Source organism: Rhinolophus sinicus, chromosome 14 (assembly GCF_057876585.1).
Source record: "Rhinolophus sinicus isolate RSI-liver-muscle chromosome 14, RSI-T2T, whole genome shotgun sequence".
NCBI lineage: Eukaryota > Metazoa > Chordata > Mammalia > Chiroptera > Rhinolophidae > Rhinolophus > Rhinolophus sinicus.
This window is the reverse complement of record NC_142514.1, coordinates 52,728,204-52,754,446: the sequence shown is the minus strand read 5'-3', so window position 1 is coordinate 52,754,446 and position 26,243 is coordinate 52,728,204. Positions and strand designations below refer to the sequence as shown.

At 35.1% G+C, this 26,243-nt stretch overlaps 1 protein-coding gene across 2 annotated transcripts in view; it reads left to right on the top strand.

Moving 5' to 3' along the window:
* The window catches only part of NEGR1 (neuronal growth regulator 1), an 840,333-nt gene that overhangs the window by 413,501 nt on the left and 400,589 nt on the right, over positions 1–26,243 (top strand). The window lies entirely within an intron of this gene.

Here is a 26,243-nt window from a genome sequence, read left to right as displayed (position 1 = left end):
GTAAGAGTAACAATGGAAATCCAGCTTTTTTTATTCCAAAGCAGGCTGATGAAAATAAATATGAAAATGGACAAAAGGATAAATGATTGGATGGATGGATATCAGTAACGAGTCTGGAATTCTGTTTATCTCACTATTGCTACACTTGCCATTTGAAACCTTTCTGTACACTCCCCTGCTTAAACCAAGAATGGTAGAGTGCATACTCTTTCTACTTCTATAACGTGAGGTGTATTAAACTATGAGTTCCTTTAAACAAGGAACTAAATCTTGCTGATAATTACATCTGGCACATTGTAGAGAACGCATATCTGTTAATGAATGGTACAGACATTCTATATGGGATCATGTGCTCCCTCATAGAAGAATTCCGTCTCTCATGAAGTTTTCCCTGATGTCACTTCCCAAAGCAGAGTTTTTCCTTGTGATCCCTCAATACTGTGTGTATGGCTCTTTATGAACTTGTGTCTCTTCATGTGTATATTGCCTGGCAGGGTGCTCGATTGGGTAGATAACTGTCTTTTCAGTAGACCAAGTCTTCCTTGAAAATAGACACTATTTTTCACTCATTATTGACCTCAGTATGAGAAAATAAACACTTTGTAAATATCTGACTTTTTCTGCCTCTTCCTTACTGTCACCCAGAAAGGCTTGTAAAGGTGACCATAAGAACTACATATAGCAAGTGTAGCAAATGCATCATGTCAAGAAAAAAGAATTGCAAAAAGACATCTTTGGAGGCAGGTGGAAGGGTCCTGTGGTATGGCTGGAGACTAGAATGTAATGATATTTGCTTACTGGATTCATGGTTCGTAATTATATCTTTAAGAATGAAATTTCCAACATGAGACATTTGGAATGTATTTTTGTAAATTCAGCCATTTTCTGGTAGAATTAGTTTCACCTTATTGCCACCTCAAGCATCTATTAAAACAATGATTTTTTCATGATAGCTCTATTACCTAAGTGCTCTAAAATACTTTGAAGAACTTAAAGAAAAGTATACTGCAAATTTAAGAGAACATTAATAATTTTAAGACTGTTAAAAATGCATAATTTAAAGGTACAGTTACTATGCCTTAAGGATGATTAAGCATAATCAAAATAATAAGCTTATTTTCCTTAATACATTGTAAGTCTCAATATTAAACTTTTCTTCAGTTATTTTTCAACATCTTCTACATGTCAATATACATACTTATAAAGGACTTTTTATATTTCTTCTAGAGATAAAATGGCTATGGCAGCTTCCTCCAGAGTTGAGTTGGCTATTTCTGCTTCATAAATCAACTGCTTTTCTCCTAGGATCAAGGGAGCTCCCAGATTAATTTATTCTATTGTAAAAGAAAAACAAAAACAAATATATATATATATATATATATATTATTATTATTATTATTATTATTATTATTATTAAGGATCCTCCAAACAACTTCCATAGTGCAAAAAAAAAGAAGTTTCTTCAAGGTCCATCAGGGAAAACCAGAGATTATACAAACGTTATTTGTCAGCAAATATGTATTGATTGAATAAAAGTTGTTTTGCCTTCTAATTGCCATGTTTCCTTACAAGGAACTTGGCAGGTCAGGGATTTGAGTTTATTGAAAGAAAAATGGAACGGGTTGCAGTTTGACCTGACAGACTGCATATGGGGAAATATACAACAGAGTTACATTTTTAGAAAGGGACTTTGGGCAATGAAAGTGATTTATAGAACCTCTACATGCCTAAACATGATATTCACTAGGGAGTATTTAACGATAAGAAGTATGGAAGAGCTTAAATTCAAGCGTCAAAACTTATAGGTCAAGAAAAGGATAAATTCAAAGACTTATATAATTGACTTTGCACAGTTGTCATATCCCATAATTGCTTGGGTCTTGGTTCCAAGGCACATTGGCTGTTACAAGTCTTATTTTGATATCTAAGATTATAATTCTCATTACCTCCTGACTGACCAATTGATTTTATGGTATTGCAATGAATCCACTTTTATTAAATATCTTCTAAATATCAGCTTCTTTATTAGATATCGGGGGTACAGAAATATATTTTTATTTATCACCCATTTACTCAACATGCATGTATTGAGAACCTACTGTATCCTCCTAGGCACTATGCTACATTCTAGGGATATAGAAGTAAATATATCTGGGCCTGAAATATGAGAGCTCACAGAGGAAGTAATTATGGAGCTCACAGGCAAAGTAATTTCTAGTTACCATGCTAAGTTTAGAAATAGGAGTATATGAAAGCTACCCAATAAATTTTAAAGGAAGGGATTAAGGAAAGTTTCAAGGAGGATGTAGGCCCTGAGATGGATTATAATGGGTGAATAGGAGTTTTCCATGTTGATAAGGAATAAGGCAAAGCAGAATGAATAAAATATGTAAAGGTCAAGAGATATAATATTAGATTAAGTTTTAAGAGAAAGCATTCTCAGTAAAAATCAAATCCTCAACGGACCAGAATACAGAATCAACAACATCAGCTGGAAATTATTCTTCCCTTTGCACTGAGGTCTTAAAAACTAGCAATCTTATCTCAACTTTAGTAATGCATTTTGCACGTTTCATGGCTGCTCCATTTTGTTGTGAACTAAACACATTTATATTAAAACAGACACCCAACAATACTAACAACCAACTGCTTCATAAATGTACTTCTCTCCCAATGACGCACAGATAATTTTTGGTATTTTTTGTAAAGAAATGTTGGTTTATGATAACAGAAAGCTCCTTTATCCCTCTGTCTCCTTTCTTCCTCTGTCACTTGACCCTTTTTGGATCTGGCTGTTGTTAACAGAGAGCCTATAAATTCAGAGGCACAGAGGAATGAATCAAAGAGAATCAAGATATGTCTGTCCAGTTAGCCCTCAATTTTCTCTAGTGGGAACTTCTCATTTTTGCCTCTATTCAGCTACTCTGAATGAATTAAATCCCTAGTGTGCTATATAGTGTATGGAATTCTCAAGACAAAGACACAATTTGGTGGAATTCTACTCCATTATATAGGACAGACACAATTGTCTCTATGAAAATTTTAACAATGTTTATCTTTTAATGGACTTCTGAACATAGCTTAGAATTCTTACAATTATCATTCAGCAAAGTCACATTAAATTCCTATATGTCATCACATCACATGGAGTAATTGAAAAGGGCACAGTTGTATCTGAGAATTCATTATGCTGTAGATTTGAAAATGGCAAATTATCTTTTAATTGTAGAAAAAGTATGAGTAGGATCTGTGAAAACATGCCAGCATTCTAAAGATTGATAAAAATCTATATATATTTCCTATAATTTAATTCAAAAAACATTTACTGAGGGCATACTCTTTGCCAAACTCTGAGATTACATGAATAGATATGATTCCATCTTTACCCTAAAGGTTCACTAGTTTATTGTCACTGATTAGGATCTGCAAATATTTCTGAGGGTCAGCATAGATATTTACCATGACTTATGGCAATTGGAAATTTCCTTAAATTTTAATATCCAAATTCAGTTCTATGCCCCAATTGAGGTCTCTGTGATCTCTAGTCATACTCTGATTCATCCCATTTCTATTAAGTACACAGGCCATCATTTAGTAACAGTAATCGTTTTTTCCCTTTTTTTCCCCAATCAGTTATCAAAGTCCTCTTGATTATACCTTTGGAATAACTTTCATACTAACTTTTCTCTGGTCATTCCTGCATTAACTTGACACGTATTTGTCTCGCATCTGTATTACTGACAACCTTCTGTTTATTTACCTCCAATCATGTCCTTATGCTAATCAAATCTGCAAATTGCAAAGACATGATACTCCTGAAAATACCTATACAAACCATCCTCTGTTACAATACAATTAGTAGTGGCCTATTGTCCATAGAAGGCACAAATTCAAGTGCCTAAAAGGCCAGGTAGGGAACAAAATGAGTGAAGTAGGTAGAATTAAAATAGGGAGCGGTAGACACTCAGGCATGCATAAGCTCCAAATAGGAGGCAGAAAGAACTTACTTCTAGCTGATTGTTTTCTGATGGAATACAAGGTTATTTTTTAACTTTTTTTCAAGAAAAAATATAAAATTTCTTAATTTTTAAGGCACAGTGTGGAGCAAACCATATGTAGATCTTGTATACACCTCTTGCTGGATATGGAAGACAGGCTGCTGGCTTATAAACTATAGAGTTGGACCAGTTAATGCCTGGATTGCAAAGTGCTGCAAACAGTAGCCCCATTGTGTCTTTCCATTCAGTGTCATCTCTTATTATTACTGTCATCGAACATTGACATTATTCCTATGTTTTATGGGTACTATGTCTGGTATTTACTCCCTACAACATCTTAACGAAGTTGGCATTATTACTCTCATTTAAAAGATGAAAAAGTTATGTTATATAACAGTTGAAAAGTTTAACAGTAGCTACATAGCTACTACTTTTATGTTAGTTTTATGATTCAAATACAACATTGTCTAATTCCAAAACCTATGCCCTTTACACTTTGCTGTTTCCCAGATGCATGTATAATAAGGATATGTGTGCTCCCAAGAACTCTGTGAGAAAGCAACTAATTTTATCCTCATTTTACAAAAGAGGGAAGTGGGTTATATGACTTGTCTAACGTCACAAAACTGTTAATAGGTAAAGCAGGAATACTCGTATGAATCCACGCAGTATAAATCTAGAGGCTCCTGTTTCATAAAACTTTATCCTGTACTAAATAAACAAGTAAAGAAAGCATATTTTAAAAGCCAGCTTCAATGCCACTTTTCCTCTACTGAATTCCTAGTTTCTCTTCGTCAGAAGTAATCTCTCCTCTGAACTCTCGTATTACTTTACCTGCATTTCTCTCATCTACCTTGTGTTAAAATGTACATAAAGATCTTACTACTTTTACAAAATAAGCTCGACATGTTATGATCATGCACAGCCTCTTCCTCAGATGCAAAGCTGTATAAAATTGTGTTGATTGAAATTAGAAATATACAAATCACAGAGTTTTGTCCATTTCCTAATACAAGGAGTGTGCTATGTCTAAATGTAGTAAAAATAATTAAAAAGAAAATATGCTGTTTAAAATAAAATTCATCTGCATTTCTCAGAACACCTCTTGTTCACAGTGTTTAAATATCTTGGTTCAGTATAAGCCATCAAAACTGTTTATGAAATTATTTTGAAAATAGATCTAGGGTGTATTTGTAAAATATTAGGAGGAAAAACTCATTTCGTCAGAAAATAAACAGGAGCTTATGTGTGGGCAGTAGTGTCAACATGTAAACCAATTCCCCTGGTAACACATTGCATAAAAACATTTTGTTCAAACCAGGGTGTCCTGCTGTGTTGTATAGCTTCCTGCCAAAATATCCCTTTGCTGTCATATAGATAGCCAAAGCTATCTGTTAGGAAAACTCCCTCCTCTACTCAAATAGCCCAACTCAGCACTTTCAAAGGCCCACAGGAAACACACTCATCTTGAAACCATCAGGAATGGTCAGGATAAACACAGATAGCCTCATGTCCTATACTCCATGAGACTACCTTCTCCTAAACTCTGAATCGACAGTTACTTTAAATTATATCCTTAGCACTCAGGGATATCTAATCCTGGAGTACTTCAGAATTGAGCTTATTTTTAAGTAGAGTTTACTGAGGAAATTTACTAAGACTAGTGCCAGAATTTTTGTAGGTAACTATGGCACCGCAAGATAGTAAACTAAATTACATTATCTTGATGCCTTATAGTTTAGAGCACAGGATGCCAATTTCCCTCCTTTACTGCTCTCTTTGCCATGTTAACATGAAAAAGCATTATAAAATCAAAAGCATAAGTGTTTAGAAATAATTCCTCCTCATTCTGTCCCCAAATAAATAAGATTAAAAATAACAAATAGACACTGACATATATAGAATCACTTAGCAGGAATTCCGATTCGTACGGCAGCGGATGCTCCTAATAGGGCTGTGTAGGAGTTTATTTTTCACTACAATTAAGAAATTTCCAGTAACAGTCCAAATAGTCAATCTCAACATAATGAGCCATATTTCCCAATGTAGTAAAATATTCTTAACATTGGTGTCATTGATTTGGAATCTGCAGCTGACTTGGGTCAAACAGTTTATACTGAGGGATGAGAGGTTTTGCTTGGCAATGCTAGTGAAGAGAAGTAGTAAAATGGAAAAAAAAAGAAGGAAGAAAAATTCATTTTTGAGAGTAGGTTATAGTTTAATAAGAAAATGTTGGATGAGATATCTGAAAGTATGTGATGATAAAGAAAAGAGTGGACAGCTAGACAGTAATACGAGTATGTATAGAATTACTGAGTTCCTCTGGGTTGTGGGATGCAAGGAGGCAGAAAAGAAGGTAGGAAGTGGCCAAGAACTTAACTGTACCCTTTGCTCACTTTTCTTGTTCCAGAAACATACCCCAGAAAACACCTCAGCAATCCTTTAATTCCATAACCTAACTAGTGTCTCTGTGTGTGTGTGTGTGTGTGGTACACGCACACACCAGTGGAAATAATGACATGCGCGTAGTTACTTGTTATGTTAGGTAGGTGAGACTAATAATACTTCTTTGGACTTGATGAAGGCAAAGCAATTGGAATTACACACTTCACTATGAGAAGAATTTTGCTTAGCTGAGAGGGGAAGCTTGCCTTTCATACACCCCAATGCTAAGGACAACTTTAGAGCAGAGAAGATGGGAACAACATTGCTGGTTCCCAGATTCATGGCAGAGAGAATAAGAGCACAAGGCCAGGGTCAAACTACATGGTTTGAAACGAGCTCGGCTGTCTTTTTGCTGTGTGAATCGGGTCAGTTGAATCTCTTTCTGCTTCAATTTTCTCATTTGTTTAAAAGTGGTGACAACACTATCACCTATGTATAGGATTGTTGTGAAAGTTAGATGAATGTTAAGTGTTTAGAATAGAGTGTAACACAGAGTAAGGGATCAATAGATATTATTATTCATTATCGCTTTGTTTTGTTACTTCACAAGCTTTAGTGGTACTTGTGAAGAAAGTGGGAGGCCTTGTTTTCCCTGAGTTAGAGAACAAAGTCTTCATGGAGTCCATTAGGAGGGACCACTTCACTTTTTCTCTTACTTTCTTCTATTCTTTATTCTGGTTTTCTAAATATAATAATAATTTCCATTTTAACTATTTATTAAATCGATTGTTATTTCTGCCTGTTTATTTGTGCACAAATAAATTTCTATACCATGAAATCTGTTTTGTATAGACATATACAAATTTAATTTATTATGAAAAAATTAAGACAAAAATAAACAACTTATTCGGACCATGCAGTTATATAGACATTAACACAGGAAATGTGTTATAAGTGTATACTCTACAATGAAAATAATGGAAATCATTATTTATTGAGAATAATTTCCTCAAAAATTTAGTGATTTCACTGATTGGCTTGAAAAGAAAAGTCATTTATATTATTACTAACTTTAATAAAAACCAATTGAGATGAGTCAACTTGAGTTTAAATCTAGTAAAACTTTAAGCAAACTTTTTAATAAGCGTTTCCCAAACCTCAAAAACTGAAAAATCAGCTCTGCAGATGTGAACTCTTATAGAAATGCAGTTTCTTGGGTATATCATGAATTTCCTCCTTTGAAGCCTGTCTGTTCAAAGATCTCCATCAAGACATCTAGTTGGTGAAGTCAGTCTCTGTCCACAGCTTGGCCAAGGCCAGTCCCTAAGTGTTAACGTTCTGACTTTCCTCATTGCTTTTATCTCCCAACTGTTCGCTCCTTTTTTTCCCCCCTATTAAGCTGAACTGTTGGAAGTTTCTGACGAGGAACATTTTATTTCATATCAGGCCTGAAGGCATAAAATCCTGATTTGCATGCCATTCCTGCTAGTTTAGATTTGACAGTAGGCAGAATAACTCAGAGTAGTTTAGAGATGTAAAAAGAATCAAGAACAGCCCCCATGTTACCACTGATTACAGGATCATATCTCCCTAAAAATACTTCCTCTCTCTTTAGCAACTTCTTCAAAACCCAAAGGATCACCAATAAGACTAAGATCATTAAGAATGATTTTGAAATGTCTTATCGTTGCAAAACAAGTGTTGTGCTTTTTTTTTTCTTTCCTTAGCCACAAGTGAAACTAATTTTGATTCAGTTGTGCAATGCTCTACTTTAGGGAACATTAACTGCTGTGGGGATCAGGAGGCCCTGATTTGCACACTCTGCTGTGACTCGAACCCAAGTGTTCATGAGGAAGGGCCTACTTCATAAAACTCTTCCGTTACACTCCTTTCCCCATCGAGACATTATGTCTTTGTTAAGGGATGGTTACATCCATAGTTCTCATTAGTTTGATTAATGGTATACCTCTAATAGAGGCCGCCACCTGACATTTGGGGAAAAAATACATGGCAGGTAATTTTTAAAAATACAGAACCTGTCCCCTTAACCTAGTTTCATTCCCTCTGGTAAGGTTGGCAATTGGATGTGACACTCATCAGTGGGAAAGATCTGACATCTTTTCTTTCCTTCCCTCCTTAGTTCAATTAAAAAAAAAATGATAGCTTGGCTTTCTGGAGAAACTGAATCAAACGTAGGGAGAGAGCTGTTAAATATCCCCAGCACAGTAAGTGCAGGCTATCACGTTCACAAATTTTCAACTTCACATTTCCTGTCAATTAGGTACTTTAAAGTTTCACTAGGATATTGAATTAATGGAGTGATTCTGTTCCTAATAGATGATGCGTCTCATGTGCCTTGCTTGTCTTTTCAATTAGAAAAACAATGAGGTGTAAAAATAGGCCAATTTTTTGCAAAAATGTAAAAATAGGCAAATTTTGTAAATGCTAAACTAAAATATATATTTGAAAGTCTTTACTCTAGAGTTGGCTTTGGGTCTCACTAATGAGACTACTTTCTTCCCTTTTGGTCTTTAAAGTTATTACAATTGTTTCTCTAGTCCTGATTGCTATCAGTTGTCCCTTATCATAGCAGTATGTGACTTTAGTTTTGTTCTGAGAGAAAGCACCTTTTTTCTTTAATTAGTTTCATGTGTACAACCAACGTAATAGACATTTCACCCCTCACAAAGTGATAACTCCTCCTCCAATCCACTGCCTCTCTGACATTGTATGTAGCTGTTACAATTCCATTGACTCTATTTCCTATGTTGTACTCCACATCCGGTGACGATATATATATATACATATATATATATATATATATATATATATTAAATTCTAGTTGACATTCAGTATTATTCAGCTTCAGCTTCAGGTGTACAGTGCAGTGGTCAGGCATCTACACCATCCATGAAGTGGTCTCCCTTATAAGACAAGTGCCCACATGACACCCTACGAAATCTTTACAAAATTATTGATTATAGTCCCCAAACTGTCTTTCGTATCCCCATGGCAAAATTGTGGCTACAAATTTGTGCTTTCTAATCCCTTTAACTTCTCTCCCATTCCCACCCCGCTCCCGTCTAGCAACCCTCAGTTTTTTTTTAACAGAAGGAACAGAAAGAGGATACAAACTGGCCTTGAGAAACCCTGGCCTCGTAGGCTTGTCTCTGTCCTTATGTAACCACAAAAATCACCGTGTTGGCTTCTGTTTCAGTTCACAAGAGTCAATACCCCCATTTTGGCCTAATGGGAATGGATTTATTAAATTTCCCCAACAAATTGCAAATTCTTTTGTTGTTTATGTTGCTTTGCTTTTATACTTAATGTGTCTATATCTATCCCTATTTCCCTCCAAAGATTAGAGAACCAGTGTTTCTAAGCAATAGTAAAAGCCCTCCCCCTCCCACCCCGTGCTACAAACAGGACTGTGCTTCAGCCTGGAAACTGATGACAGCAGCTGTCCTTGGGCATGGATGTCCTCTTTAATCAAAGTGAGTTCCCTAATGGGTACTATAATGACATTCATTTGCCATTTGGATGTACCTGATGTGACACTTGAGGCAATGCCATGATTACTTTCCCTTAAAAATGTAAAATAATTTTACAAAATCAAAAAGGCAGAAATAGTGCCTAAAGAAATTCAATTTAAAAAAATAGCAATATTATCATGGATTTGGGAAAGTGCTATAATCGTCTATCTCACAAATGATAATATGGTCATTTCATCTTTAACTTGGTAACAAAATTTTATATTTGAGAATAACAGATCTATTGGTAACAAAAAATCATTCTGTAGACTCCATAACAGAGTTTCCTGAGTTAAGATATAGGATAACAATGGTAATTTAATGATACATTGTTAGGCACATCTTAGCAATCTCTTTACTTTCTTGAATTTGAAAGGTGTTTGATAATGGAGGAAATCACTCTATTACTAGAACTAATATTTAGAACTAGACTAATATTTTTAAAGATTTCTTTTTGAAATCTCTAATACTATTCTAACTAAAACGCATGCAGGAAAGTGCTCCATGAAAAGTTGAAAGACACGTTTAACAGTACAGATGGGAACATCTCTCCAGTGTACATTCGTACAGTATTTATTAGCTATAATGAAAAACTTATTCAAAAATTTCAGAGAAATTTCTTAATAGTTTCTTATTTTGTTAAGATCACAGGCTTAGGGTTCTGGAGGAATCTTTAGAATATATGCAATATTTATCTTAGCCTCCTGGAAAGAGTCTTGAAAGATAAATGCTGTCCATGATGAGTTTGTATCTTATCTAAGCATGATGAATCTAAAAATTAAGCTCAATAGATAGCGTATTTTCCCTTCAAAAGAATCATCAGGGAAGATGCTTTCATAACCTTTTTTGACTCTGTTCCACTGTCTAACAAGCCATAACAGCCAGACTTCTAGCTCTGAAAGTGTGACAGAGCCAGATCATCAAGCAGCATAAAAAGGAAGTAAAAGGACAGAATATTTTGATCAATGACAACTTCCCATGTGATCCGGGAACTCAAAAATGCCTGTTACCAATCATCTAAAAGCCAGTGACAGCGAGTTACAAAGAAGTGAGCACAGTTTTGATTTAGACCTGAATTAAATGCTGACTCCACTGTTAAGCAGCTGTGTGTGCTCTCCCGCGCTACTACTCCTAGAGTCTTGGCTCCCTCATCCCAAAATGGAGAAAATAGTACCTACTTTGAAAGAATTTTATTAGAATTCTAAAAAAAAAAAACAATTCTGGTATATCATAAACACACAATAATTGGTAGGTATTATCTTTAGTTATTGAATAGTTGACCAGATAAAAAGCACTGAACCAGGTGCTCTGTGGAGTGGGTCAGAATGTATGAGGTGCTCTGTGGGGTGGGTCAGAATGTGCTCAAACAATATGGTAAATGTTTAAATAAAAAATAAAAAAATTATTACAGTAAGAGACACATTGCCATTAACCCCTCTCAAAATACTCTCCCTTGTTTTAAACACACTTATCCCATCTTTCTTGCCACTTTCTGAAGCAGTTCTGAAAGTCCTCTTTCGTGAGTGTCTTTAGTTGCACTGTCGTGGCTGCCTCAATGTCCTGAATCGATTCAAAATGTTTTCTTTTCATGGTCATTTTGACTTTGGGGAAGAGCCAGATGTTGCACGGTGTCAGATCCAGTGAATAAGGTGGATGAAGACACATCGTGACGTTTTTATTTGACAGAAATAGCTGTACCTGAAGCCATGTGTGACATGGAGCGTTGTCATGATGGAGGATGAAACTGTCTGCCCATTTCACATTAATGTGTTGTTCATGATCCATGATTTATGGGACACTTTAAAACACACCTTCTCTCAACTGTAGCTCACACCCGACTGACTGCACCGAACAAGCTGAAACTTGTCACACACTGTTACTAAGTTTCGATGTACTGCTTCCTGTATTGAAGTTCCCTGTCTTTCTGTTGGCTGGCACTCGGCAGCAGCATTCATTGTATTTCCTGATCACACGTTGTATATAAGATACCATTCTTGCTTCTTTAGGAGGCAAAAAGCAAGAATTAGATGCTACAATATTCTAAGTGAAGAGCATTGCATATGTTATCCTCATATTGGCCCTCTGGAGTAGGTATTGCTATTCCTATTCTATAGGTGAGAAATCTGGGGGTTTGAGAGTTTACCAAACCTTCCATCATGGTGACCCTAGGCTAGGTACTCATAACCACCACATGATACTGAGTTACATGATAGTGTACTATTCCCAGAGGGAGCAAAGATATGTACAAACATGTCTATAAAAGAAAGTAATAGGGGGTAATCTTTGTTGCCAGGCACAGATAAGTGCTTGTCTGTCTCAGTCTTCCAAATTTGGGATTTGACACCATGGTGTACAATGAATGACTAAACCGGGTCTAATTGTTGGTCATACCCTTTAAAGAGCTAATTCTTGAATACTGGAATTATAGAAAGGGGACATACGCATTATCCCATAAGGGCCCAATTTTTTTCTGAAAATAAGGGGTTAAATTTAAATTCATATTTGAAGTTTACATCTTTTATGCAGAAACTGAAAACATTTATATTTTATATAATACTCTTTGCCAAGGATGTCTCATGTCACCCCTTTTCCTTCTACTATGTGAATACACAAAGGTCATGTATCCAGGGTTCTTCAGAGAAGCAGAACGAATTGGATATATACACGGTTGACCCTTGAACAACATGGTTTGAACTGTGATAGCATTTCAGTCCATGGCTGGGAATCTGCACATGTAGAGGATTTACTTAAGTTATATGTGGATTTTCCACTGCGTGTGTGGTCAGTGTCCCTAACCATTCCCCTCCATTTTCCAGGGTCACCTGTACTATATACAGAGAGATTTATTTTAAGGAATCTGCTCATGTGAGATCCCAAATCTGCAGGATAGGTCTGCAGGCGTGAGACGTGGATAAAAGTTTATGTTGTACTTTAAGTCTAAAGGCCATCTGCTGTCAGAGACCTCTCTTGCTGAGGGAAGTCAAGCTGCTGTATTCAGACTTTCAACATTGTGGAGAGCAATCTGCTTTACTCAAGTCCACCAATTTAAATATTAATCTCATTCCAAACACCCTCATTTAATTGTACAGAACAAAGTTGGACCAAATAACTGGTTACTGTGACCCAGCCAAGTAGACACATAAAATTAACCATCTGAGATGTTTTGTTGTGGCACAAACCCAGCTATAACATTCCAAATGTCCCAATGTGGTCATTCAGCCACTAGAATTTATTAGGTTATGATTATTGTATCATAACCTATTGGAAGTAGAGTGAGGTCTGTATTTTTAAAGTAAAAATTAAACTAGGCATACTACATCATGTGTTTTTCAATATAACAGTGGAGAAAAAGAATACTTAAAACCTTTGTTTTCATATCTGAAATACCACAGAAATACAGAAATGTACTAATGTCATTGAAGCGGTACTCAGTCTCTTGAATGGACCTCAATAAAAGAGTGAAACTATTTATTAGAAATCTTTTCACTATCTTTTTTTTAATTATGGAAATCAAATAAAAAATTACTTTGGAACATATGAAAGTACTGCTATTTGACATAATCTAATGACCTGCTAATCCTGAACGTTTTAGAGTATTTATGGTAGCAAAACTTTAAACACGTTTGCAGCAGTTAAATGATATTTGACTTACTGTGCGTAATCCTACAGATGTTGATGTACAAGGTACAGTGTTTCCTGATTCACTTAAATCAGGTATGAAAGAGAAACTCGAAATGAGCCCAATTCTGTAGTCTTTCCATAAAACAAGGTCTTTCAGGAGTTATATTTACAGAAAAGGAGAAATCTGCTCTAGAGATAATGCATGTAATCACATTTGCTAAAAATGTTAAAGCCCTATTATATTCTTGTTTGGTATCTATTTTACATTGTCACCTACAGCTATGTTCTGTTGCCATTATTCTAATACTAGTAAGAAGAAATCACCATTAGAAACTCAAAATAGAGGACTTATTTTGTAAAGCTGTAATAAGTAACTTGAACTCCACCATCTCCTTCAAAGAGTAACAATGCGAAGGCTCTAAGACTATTGCTAAAGAAGCACTAGCACTAGGTTTGAAGAACCTTTGGTGAATATGTGTTCTCTGAAAACACAGTTGAATCTTTGCTTAAATAAGGGTGGGGGTTCTATTATAGCAAAGGGTTACAATGCTCTCATTAAAATTAAATCATCTGGAATATTTGCAAATGATGTGTCCAGTTTTGCTAATGAAGAAGCAGACTATTTTATTACAATCAAAATTGTGTCTCTCTCACTAAGCTATATAGTTTTGTCTACCTTGATTTTGTTTTCCATGATTTTCATTTTATTACTTCTTTAGAAAAGTTTGTTCCCTTTGAAGAGGTTGTAGGAAATCGTCAAAATGATTTGCTGTCTTTTCATCAAGCTGCATACTTCTCTTTCAGTCTTCTTCTCAAAAGATCCTTTGTGGGACCACGGGTTTCTTCTGCTGCATAAGTGTCTGATGGTCATAAAGGTTCTGTCGTAGCACAAATCATCCATAACATTTCAACTTGCCCAGTGTAGTCAGCCACCCATCAGAATTTTTTAGGTATGATTATTATGATGATTTCATATTCGTTTCTTTTATAAAAACAACTTGCATTTTCTCAAAGCCCATTACAGAATATCAAATCAATTTTATATTATCTATTAAAAATATCTCTTTATTGAAGCCAATTTTTAATTTTACTTCAACTTTTATTGGATCTATTTTTTTAATCAAATACTGGCTTTTGCAATTCAAGATTAAATCTCATTTGATTAATTCCAGACCATTTTTTCTAGCCTTTTTGTACTATTATATGATATCTCATTGCTTGATATCCTCTCTCATGGGAGAATTTAATTAATGTCATTAACAACCAACTGTAGATCATTATGAAGATGTTTAACAGACTAGAGTTCAAGACGACTCTGAATGAAACAAAACACTTCACACTCACTGTCAGACTCACAATATGCCTTTGTGTTTCCCATTTAGCTCACCAGTAAGCTAGATACTGCCTTCTGTTATCACTTAAATACTTCCCAATAGGATTCTGAATATCCTAACAGATCAATGATTTTACCTTCATCAAAACTAGGAGTTCTTTACTTGGCATGAATAATGATTTTTCCCCTAATGATTTTGTATATATACATAAATGCATTTTTCTGTAGAAGGAGCACATAGCTCCCACAGTATATACAATGTTATGCTTTCTCATATGGTTACATTTAAAAAATAATTTGTTATGCACTTTACCTATGTGGTAGAGAGAACATTATTATTTCCTCCTTGGTGGATAACCTCAGGATTATTTGTATCATCCATGTTCATTTTCTTTCAAAGTGAGCAATTTTCTCAAAAGCATCTACTTAAACAATTTTCTGGATAACTTTTCCAGAGTACATATTTTGAATATTTTGGATGAAAAAAGAAACACTAGATTGTAGAAACTGGGAAGATAAGGTCATTTTTATTTTATAAATGCACTTCATGTAATGTGAACAAGGGGGATATCATCTAGGGAATATAAAACTTGGGGGAAAAATAAATCCTGTCAGTCTTATTTAATGCTCTTTTCTGACGTTAACATATTTAGAACATCAAGAAGAATCCAAACTCATCTTTCTTTTATAATATGCTTCCTGTTGCTTTATCCAGAAACAAAATGAGAGAATTAGATTATATCTTTTAGTATTTTTCTAACTAGATGAGTGCCCAATTGTAAGTGATTAATAATAACTCAATATCTATTTCATGAACCTTGCTTTACTGTTTTAAAGTGGTGTTAATTAAGGCTCTGCCAATGGCGGAGGGCAGATTGCAGTTGTATATTCAGGAATATTAAAAGAACATTTCATATAGAAAACATAAGGTTATAAACTTTTTATTTGCTATAGGGGAAGGAGAGTGCTGTGTTCAATCAGGGGTCCATTATTAAAAGAGATGCAGAGACTGAGGAGCATGTAAACAAGAGGACAAACATGAGTGAATGTTCTGTATTTCAAGTAAAACAAGAATGAAGAGAAATATAATGTCTCTGTTCAAGTGTTTTTACATATGAGAACATTAGATCTAGAATAAGAGAAACCTATATTTGAATCCAGATCCTACTCTTATTAGCTGACCAACTTTGAATCCCTCCTCTATGTACAATTGGAATACGTAATAGCTACTTTGCTAGACTATTGTTAGGAATAAGGATGATGTAACATGCCCACAATAGTGAGTGATAGACATATGTAGAAGTCCTTATATAAATTACCGTTGGTATAATTTCTATTATTTTTTATCAAATACTCCTCATAAGCAATCCCAAAGCAGTGTCACAGAGGTCCTTTTGAATTGCTAATCATAGAGTTGTTTGTGGGTACGTTAGTATTGGTGGAGGGTAGAAAATTAGAAATCAGCTTGACCATAGAAGACTCTCGATCAGTCTGCTCTTTATTTATTTAACGTAATAATACACAGATGAGTTTGGCATGATTCAAATGTTGGTGAGTACAATGAGGTACAAAGTTTGGTTCTGTTTTTTTCCCTCCCTGCCTCTCTCTTCCTTCTACTTTTTTTTTTTTCTTCTTAGAAATGTTGCTATATTCAGCTATGTGCCTCTGCGGGGGATTTAATCATCAGGTCTGATTTTGCCATATTCTTTTTCTCAGAAGTGTGGTGGAGGGTAATAAATGTATGACAGAGAAGGAATTATGCATTGGTTAAATTTTGTTTCTTGTTCTTTGTCTAAAAATAGCAAGCAGTGCTATATAACAAAATGTTGTATATTAATGTATATTAAAATATTGGCAAAAATATAGGTGTAATATTGTTTAGATTAGAGTAAGCTGTTTTAAAGAGGGATTTCCTTTTCTTTCTTTTTGTAAAATTGGGTCTCTGTAATCCCAAATTTTCCTTAGGTAGTCTTGCTATATACTGGAAAAAAATGATGTTTCATCAACTTGCGTTGTTTTCCCAAACTCTGCTTGTGCTAAAAGTATGAACTTAAAAAAATTTTTTGGTTAATTTTGTATTTTTGTATTTTACTACTCTTGAGGAGGATTAATTTCAAAGTTCCCATGTTATCAGTATACATATATATATATATATATATATATATATATATATATCAGTATATATATGTATCTGTCCCTCTCTCTATATATATGTATCTGTCTCTCTCTCTCTCTCTCTCTATATATATATATATATATATATAGAGAGAGAGAGAGAGAAAGAGAGCGAGAGAGAGAGAGAGCCAAAAAAAAAGTATACACATTTTAAGAAAAGCAAAAAATTGTATTAAAATTACGCTGATGATAACCACTTTGAGCACCTCTTGTAATTGCAGATGTCAAATGTGACTTGTATTCATCTTGTTTATTGGTATATATTATTACAATTTTAATAACAGTTTTTTCCTTTCTTAAAATGTGTATACATTTTTTGGCTATATATATACATATATATATATATATATATATATATATATATATATATATATATATCTGCTATATAATTGTATAGAGTTAATACTGTCTATGACTTCACAAAGTAGGTTTTTATAAGAAAATTAAAATGGAAAGTATTAAAATATAAACTTTGTGAACAATAAAACCAAACAAAATAACAATTCTTGGAAATTAGGAATTTCCTAGAATGTCCTAATTCTAGGAAATTGCATGCCTAAAATTTCCTTCAAAATAGTATATATAGATTTAACATTCATGGATTTTTGTCTGTTTGGGTTTAGCTCAAAGGTCAATAACATGTGGTACATAATCAGAGATAAAGAGTTGGGGCAGTGCGACAAAATGAGTGGGCCTAGTCAGCCACCCGACACTAGTGTTACCTTGTCTGCTAATTATCTGAGATTCCAGACTCTTACGATTTTATACCTCACTGAAATTAATTAATCAATTAAATGTAATACACACACACCAGAGTCATTATATACCACACACAAATATATATATCTATATCTATATCTATATCTATATCTATCTCGGGGGTGCCAAAAAAATGTATACAATTGGACACTTTGGTCAACATTTCTCAAGCAGTAGTTCGCCATAATCAGAAGTGTTTGGACACTGATGGTAACCACTTTGAGCACCTCTTGTAATTGCAGAAGTCAAACGTGACTTGTATTCATCTTTTTTATTGGTATATATTATTACAATTTTAATACAGTTTTCCTTTCTTCAAATTTGTTTACATTGTTTTGGTGCTTCTCTCCCCTTTCTCTCTAGATAGATAGATAGATAGATAGATAGATAGATAGATAGATAGATAGATAGATAGATAGATAGACAGATATAGATAGATAGATAGATAGATAGATAGATAGATAGATAGATAGATAGACAGATATAGATAGATAGATAGATAGATAGATAGATAGATAGATAGATAGATAGATGATAGATAGATAGATAGATTCTTATTTAAACTTCTCAATAACTCCATTTTAGAGATAAGAAAACTGAAGTATAAAGAGATAAACTAGTACAAGTTCACATGGGTATAAATTGGCAGTCATGATTTAAAAAAATATAGTCTAAGTCTGAAATTATTGCTTAACTATTATTCCATTAACGCCTCCCTTGACTTCAGTAATGAATTGGAAGATTTAAAAACTGGAGGATTAAAGAAATTAAAGGAGCTATTTCTTGTGGCTATAGGTTTTCCCACAGTTACTTCTTGAAGTGGTTAGGTTGGGGGACTGATGAATAACCAGAGTAGTTTCCTTAATCAACCATCCTCTTTTGTTAGAACCATGGAATTGCACACAAAAAAGAATTGACACGAGAGTGAAAGAAAAAGGCTAACAAGGAATCATAGATTGTAGGTTAATAATAGCAATAAATGCTGTTTATTAAACATATGTATGCAGGTACTATAGTAACATTTTTTATGTTGTGGTTGATTGCAAAAATTGTCACAGTTTCTAGTGTCTGGTCTGTCCTTGACCCTTTGCAGTGTGACTTTGCAGTTCTTCCCATTAAAAGTTAGAATCTCTTTTCCCAGTCCTTGAATCTTGGCTGCCCTTGTGACTCCCTTGGACCAATGGAATGTGGCAGAGGTGGTATTATGCTTGTTCTGAATTTGGGTTTCAAGAGGACTGAGAGTATTCATTTGTTCTCTCTTGAACCTTGGCCATACCATGAGAAAATGTTGATGAAACTGCATGGGCCAGTTACCCACATCGCCCTAGCTGGCAGCAAGCCAACTACCAGGCAGAAATCATGAGACACCCTCGCTGAAATCAGCCTGTCCAAAATCAGTAGAACTATCCAGCTGTTCTGTAAATTTATGAGTAAAAATAAATAAGCCACTAGGTTGCAGGTGACTTTTTATGGAGTTGTAGATAAGTACATAAGTAGATAAGTAGATAAGATACATATGTGTTATCTCCTAAAATCTTAAAACAACACTGTTTGGTAGGTATGATTAACATTTCAGAGATAAGAAAGCTCTTCTAGTAACATAGTAGTGATGGGAGTATTTCCTCTTAAGTTGTGTGACCTTATGCCCAGGTCTTGTCCTGCTCAGAAGGAAACAAGTTAAGTAATTAACAGTTAATGAAGATGTAGTTACAAATTTTTCCTTACTTCCAATCCAAAATTTTAAACCATCACCATCAATCAAGACAAATTTTATGAAGCAAATTCCAGTATCCATAGCGTTGACTTCACATTCTAACACAAGCCAGTTTATTTGGTTAACATCATAAAAAGATAGGCCAAAACCCAAGATTCATTTATTTAGTCAATGAACATTTATTAAATGACTGCCATATGCTAAGCCCTGTGCTTGGCATTATTATGCCATTAATTTAAAAAGAATCTATGATTTCAGAAAGAACTCTAAGCTAAATAATTTAGGAAGAACAAGGCGAGTTATTCATGCAGATGCAGACTAGTTGCAAGTGCCCTAGTTTAAATACTATACTTGTACTGCAGTGAGAATGCTATGGATCTAAAGGGAAAGACACATAAAACTCTAAAACAATTTGTCAAAATAATTAAGCATATTAAGAATGGGACTTGGAACCAAATTTCTTCAACTCACTCTGCAGAGAACAAAGTATAAATTTGGTGCAATTGGTTTATAACAGCAGGTCTACTCTAACCATACACCCAAGTCAAAAACTGAAAGATCAATTAGTTTTATATATTACCGGAGACAGAATAGGGAATCACACCAAGTACCAGCATGCTAGAGCCACCAACTCAAAATGACGTTTGCCATTTGTTTTGTATGCAGCTCTGTTCTCTTCTCCATTTCCTCCAGCTCATAAAAACACTGGTTTCTTCCAGCAAGATTCTCTCTATAACAAATTCTAGGCTTGACCAACCATTGAGAAATAAATTTTCTTTTCTCTCACAGTGTATAATTTTATCTAACTCCTGAGACAGAACCACTGATAGGAGTTAATGGTATTTGCCCTTAGAAAACAATAGGGTCTGACTCAGAATTTTACAAGATCTATTTTATTTCCCTGTTACAAAGAAAAGTCCCAATACCTTGTCTCTGACAGGTGCAAGGAGTACTTTTCTTAGGTTAACAAAAAAAATGTTTCTGCTGTATTTGACATATATTATTGTGAATAAATACTTAATAAACAAAAAGAATAATGTTTTCTGATGATCTCAAAAATACTAGCCTATGTATTTTTGGAAAACGGATAATTTTCCGTTTTCGGAAAACGGATAATTTTTCCTTACTGGTTGAAGGAATGAAAATGCATTTCTTCTGTACTACATATCTGTTTTTCATGCTTTCATCTCCATATATCAATGCGACCTCAGAAACCTCAGAGCCTAAGGAATGACTAGTTCTTTCTACTTTGAGTTCACAAATATATAAATGCCCAGTTATTTAATGACATTATATGTTCTTAACATGTTGTTTTTAGTCACTATGACTCAGTCAAAGTCAACCATTTGAGTAAGAAAAAATTCCAGTTATGATGGGCTTCCCTGATTGAAATTCTCCATGTGGTCATTGCAATGTACTTTGCCCCTGAGTTTCAAAAGAGGCTATGCCATTTTTTCTAACTGGGTGTTGGCTTTATGATTTAGTAATACTGTTCTTTCTCCATTCTGCTTACATGATACACATTGTTAAAAACTTAGACCTACTCCCATTTATCCTCAGTCCAGTTCAACAAATCTTTACCGAAGGCCTACCAAGTGTTGGTAGTTGATGTTTTATTATAGTTTATAGATGGCCTGTATGAAACTTCACAAGGAGAATGTGATGTCTGTTTGCTGTTTTAATTTGTATAGACGCCAGAGCTGACTCACTCTGTGGACCTTTAATTTGGTTTGGCACATGAGATTTCATCACCTAGTGCCTGAGAGGACTTTTTTTGTAAAGTCCATCATTTATCCATATAGTCCTGAGAACAAAAATCTAGAGACAACTTTCCTTTTAGCTTTGTATCTCTGATTAAGAGCTTTCAGACATGTGGCACAAGTGGTATGTCACTTTGATCATCAGGTTGTCAGTTTATAGGGCTATGTTGATTTTGTCACTGGTATCACCATTCTTCCAGACTATCTTTTACTCTTCCCTCTCATTCAAACCTAGGATTTAGTCTGTCACTGCATCCTGTCATTTCCTCCTTGGAACTATCTTTCAGTTTCTGCCTTCCTCTCCTTTCTCATTACCACCACAGTAATCTAAGCTTGTGAGTATTGCAAGGATGCCCAGTTGATTTTTCTCAGTCTAGTCTCTACAAGTCTAATCCATTGTGTGTATTTATACCAATCCTATGTTCTAAAAGCCATTGTGTGTATTTATACCAATCCTATGTTCTAAAAGCCCTGCTCTTCTTCTGTCATTCCCTGTTCAATAATCTAGAGTTGTTACCTGTTACCATTTTATAAACACATCCTAACTGAAACATCTTACTGCCTTCAAACCAGGGCTCCCACTTGCTCTACCATACCTTGTGGACATTGCACAATTAGGCATGCTCATTCCTGCCTCATTGCTTTTTATATGTTGTTCTTCCAACCCCAAGTTTCCCCAGTATCCCCTCTCTCATAGAAATCCTACTAATGTCCTCAGGGTCCAACATAAGTTTTATTTCTCCCAATATCTTCTCTAACAGTTTCAGCCCACACCACATCCTGTGTACTTCCATAGCACCCATTAATAATACTCTGTAACAACACCTGTTGCGATGTGCTGTAATTGTATATTCCTATGATTGTGTCTCACACTCAGTAATGACCATCTGATGACAGAAAGCAATCTTTTTGTTTAACCTTATAACCCTATGTGCCCAGAAGTGTTTGCTACATAGTAGGTTCTCATTGAAAACCTGTCAAAGTATTTGCTAAATCTCTGCCTTCTCCAAATGTTTAACTCTAAACCAGAAGAGAAGTTTAGCAATAAGGCAGGTATCTAAAGGTGAAGAATGTAATGACTAATACACATGTCCCAGGGTGAAGGACCTTTCATGAACTCAGTCTGTTTTATTTCTAACTGTTTTTTCTCCCAAAAGCTCCATAGGAACAGAAACGATATATCATTAGTCCTTTGATCCTTGGATAGTATCCAGCACAGGGCTGGTAACTGAGAACCTGGTGATTCGAAAGTTTAAGGCTTCTAGAACACAGGATTCTCTGTCTATCACAGTAACAACGGCTGAGCTAAAACACTGTCCTACAAGACCAAATACTGATTTTCTGTTTACATCTTTATATATGGATCTATCAAATCAAAAAAGGCAATGGTGTGTTTTATTTTCATTAGTCCATGTAATGAGCTCAATCTTAAGGCTACTTTGAGAAATATGGATTCAGTCTTTGGAAATGCTTCCTAATGTTGAATTTAACCTGTTAAAAGTCAAAATATTCCCCAAACTCCTAGATCCAGAGGATGCTAATGGTACACAAATTTCCCCTGCAAATATGGGGTGATTTTTTTTTTAAAGGCAGAACATTTGGTTTATAGAATTATCTTTCCCATAACATATGATATTCTGCACACGGTGAATACTAAGGGAATACTTGCTGAGTGAATGACTAGATTTTAACAACTGAGAGCTAAATTTAGTAGTGGCTCAGAGAGGAAATATCAATATGGGTAAAGTAGAGAACTATCCTAACGGAATGGTATTTCAAAACTTCTCATGTAACCATTCCTCACCCCCTTTGTGTTTTATTGAACACAGCCATTCCCATTAGTTTACATATAGTCTATGGCTGTTTTTGTGTTGTAGTAAGCAGAATGGAATCATTGCAACAGACTTTGTGGCCTGCAAAGCCCAAAAATATTTACCATAAGGCCCTTTACAGAAAAGGGTTTTTTTAACTCCTGATCTAGAGCAATGCCTGACACCCACTAGCTATTCAGTGAATGTCTATTATGTGAATTAATTAAATGATAGATACATGATGAAATTCAGATAATACTTCACCATGTGTTCAAAGATCCTTTGTGTGTCTTCAGAGTTTACAGACCCTGAAATAGATCTCCAGTCATAATCCTTGATCCATAGGGCACTCATAGTGCTACAGAAGAGAATTTGAATTTAGCTCTCAATTGGGGGTGGTTTGTGTAAACATTTTTTTGATGGGGCTGATATCCTTAAAGAAGATTAGATGTGAGATATGTATATAGATAGATAGATAGATAGATAGATAGATAGATAGATAGATAGATACACACATATATGTATATATATGTATATATGTATGTGTGTGTGTGTGTGTGTGTGTGTGTGTGTGTGTGTGTGTGTATAATGGAATTTTACTCAGCCATAAGAAAAGATGAAATACTGTCATTTGTAAAAACACGGATGGATCTTGAGAATAGCATGCTAAGCAAAATAAGTCAGACATAAAAAGTCGAGAACCATGTGACTTTACTCATAATTGGGATATAAAACTGAAAGCAACAAACAAACAAGACAAACAAACAAAAACTCATAGACACAGACAATAGTTTAGTGGTTATCGGAGAGTAAGGGGGGAGGGGGATAGAAGAGGGAAAAGGGGGTCAAATATATGATGATGGAAGGAGAACTGACTCTAGGTGGTGAACACACAATGTGATATATAGATGATGTATTATAGAAATGTACACTTGAAACCTATATAATTTTACTAGCCAGTGTCACCCCAATCTATTTGTCACCCCAAAAAGATTAGGGAGAAAAACAAATGAGGTTCTTGAAAGAAAATGACCATTGAGTAAAGAAATCTAATAATGTTGGATAACCTACAAGTGGAAAGACTTGAGGAAGTTATTCTGGGTAATAAAACATTGTGTATGACATTTTCATGGCCCCACCACATTGGGAACAATTTTGGTGCAATATCAAGAATAGAACGAGACATGTCAATGGGGACCCCAAAACTAGACTGTAAGACTCCTCTTCTTGAAAAGAGCATGTTAAAAAGAGCTCAGCAGAGAGGAGAAAATCTTTGTGTCTTAGTCAGTTCAGGCTGCTGTAAAAGAATACCACAGACTAAGTGACTTATAAACAACAGCATTTATTTCTCACAGTTCTGGATGGAGGCTGGTAGTCAAGGTGCCAGCATGGTCAGATTCTGGTGAGAGTTCTATTTCTGGTTTGTAGATGGCCAATTTCTTGTTGTATTTTTATATATGGGGAAAGAGAGAGAGAGAGAAAGAGAGAGAGAGAGAGAGAGAGAGAGAGAGAGAGAGAGAGAGAGAGAGAACTCTTTCCTGCCTGTTCTTATAAGGCACTAATCATCATGAAGGCTCCACTTATGACTTATTTATCTTCCAAAGGCCCCACTTCCTAATACCATCACTTTGGAGGTTAGGACTTAACCATAGGAATTTGGAGAGAAAACAAACATTTGGGCCATAACACTTCATTTCTTCCTATTCTGGTGGAAATGAGCACATAATTATGAGTTGCACACACTGGACAAGAGACCAAAAGGGAGTTTGGAACCTGAGAATCTAAAGCTGAGGTATTGCAGAGCTGTTAGCAGCAGCTCTGATTATATATCAGAACCCCCTGCCAGAAATAATCAGAGTGTGTTATCTGAAAAAGATGAGCTGTCTGCCTCATCAAGTTGATAATAGTTTATTGCATTGAGATTTGGAGTATTGCTGGAAATGCAACAGAGTCTTACTTATTGGTTGCTGATTCAGAGATATGCTGGATTCAATATCTACTCTACCTCAGAAGAAATGATGATTTTAGTTTATTTTTTTCATAGAAAAGAAACTGAAAGGAATTTATGATATGACAAAAAAGCTTTTGGGAATTTAATTCTAATTGATTTCAGTTTGATTTTATATAATAGCCAAATCCAGACAAACCCCTGTATCCTCCAAACTCAAGAATCTTTTTTTTTTTTAAATCACGAAGTACATTGAAGGCTTGTTTCCAACTTAATTTGGAATCAGACTTCAGATTATAACAATCGATTTTGAGATGAGAGAGGAGGGCTAAACCATACTTATGTTATACAGTTTCCAAATATGATTGTGTTTCCCATCTCCCTCTCTGTGAATGGAACCTGCGCTGACACACATACGCAGGCCCTTGACTCTGAGGCTACAGCCTTCTCTCACTGCTCAGCCGTCAGCAGTATTTATTGTGCATTGATAGGAAGGAAAACATAAGCCAGACCTGTTTTATTCCTTGAAGGAGCTCAGCTCACACTGCAGGCAATAAATAATGACACAGAATCAGAACAAATAGCAGCTCCTGTGGAGCACAGGACAGCAGGAGGACTTTGCTAGAAAGTTAGAAACTCAAGAGTTTGGTCTCTGATGGCAAGAGGCCTGGGTTACGGGGAAATTCGACGCAATGTGGACTTGTATCCCGCAGACGTGACCAACATATTCATTAGAAGAGTAAAAAGACAGAGTGGAATTGCGGGGAGTTGTGTGGATTGTATAAATGAACATCTGGGGGAAGAAAAGAAAAGAAAAGAGAAAGGAAAGAATGGAAACAGCTTTGTAGTGAGAGAGAAAGAAAAGGTCAAAAGCCTATGTAACAACAACAGGGTGTGTTTTTGAGTTGTTCCCTTGGGGACGCAAAATACAACTGCCCTTTTCTCTTTATCATGTCCCTTTTCTTTGTTTTTTATCCATACCTCTGCTTTCCATATAAAGGTGTGAAAATTGAACTAATTCATGACTAAATACATTTTTAAACATTTATCGAGTACTAACAATAAGCAGAGAAGTGAGTTAAACACATTGGATACACACACACAACTTGCTCTGAAATTGTCTAGTTGAAGAGGAAGAGAGGTAAAGCATTGTAATACAGAGCAGTGCCACCCAATTATTTATTCCATTCCAATTACCCCAAAACATAT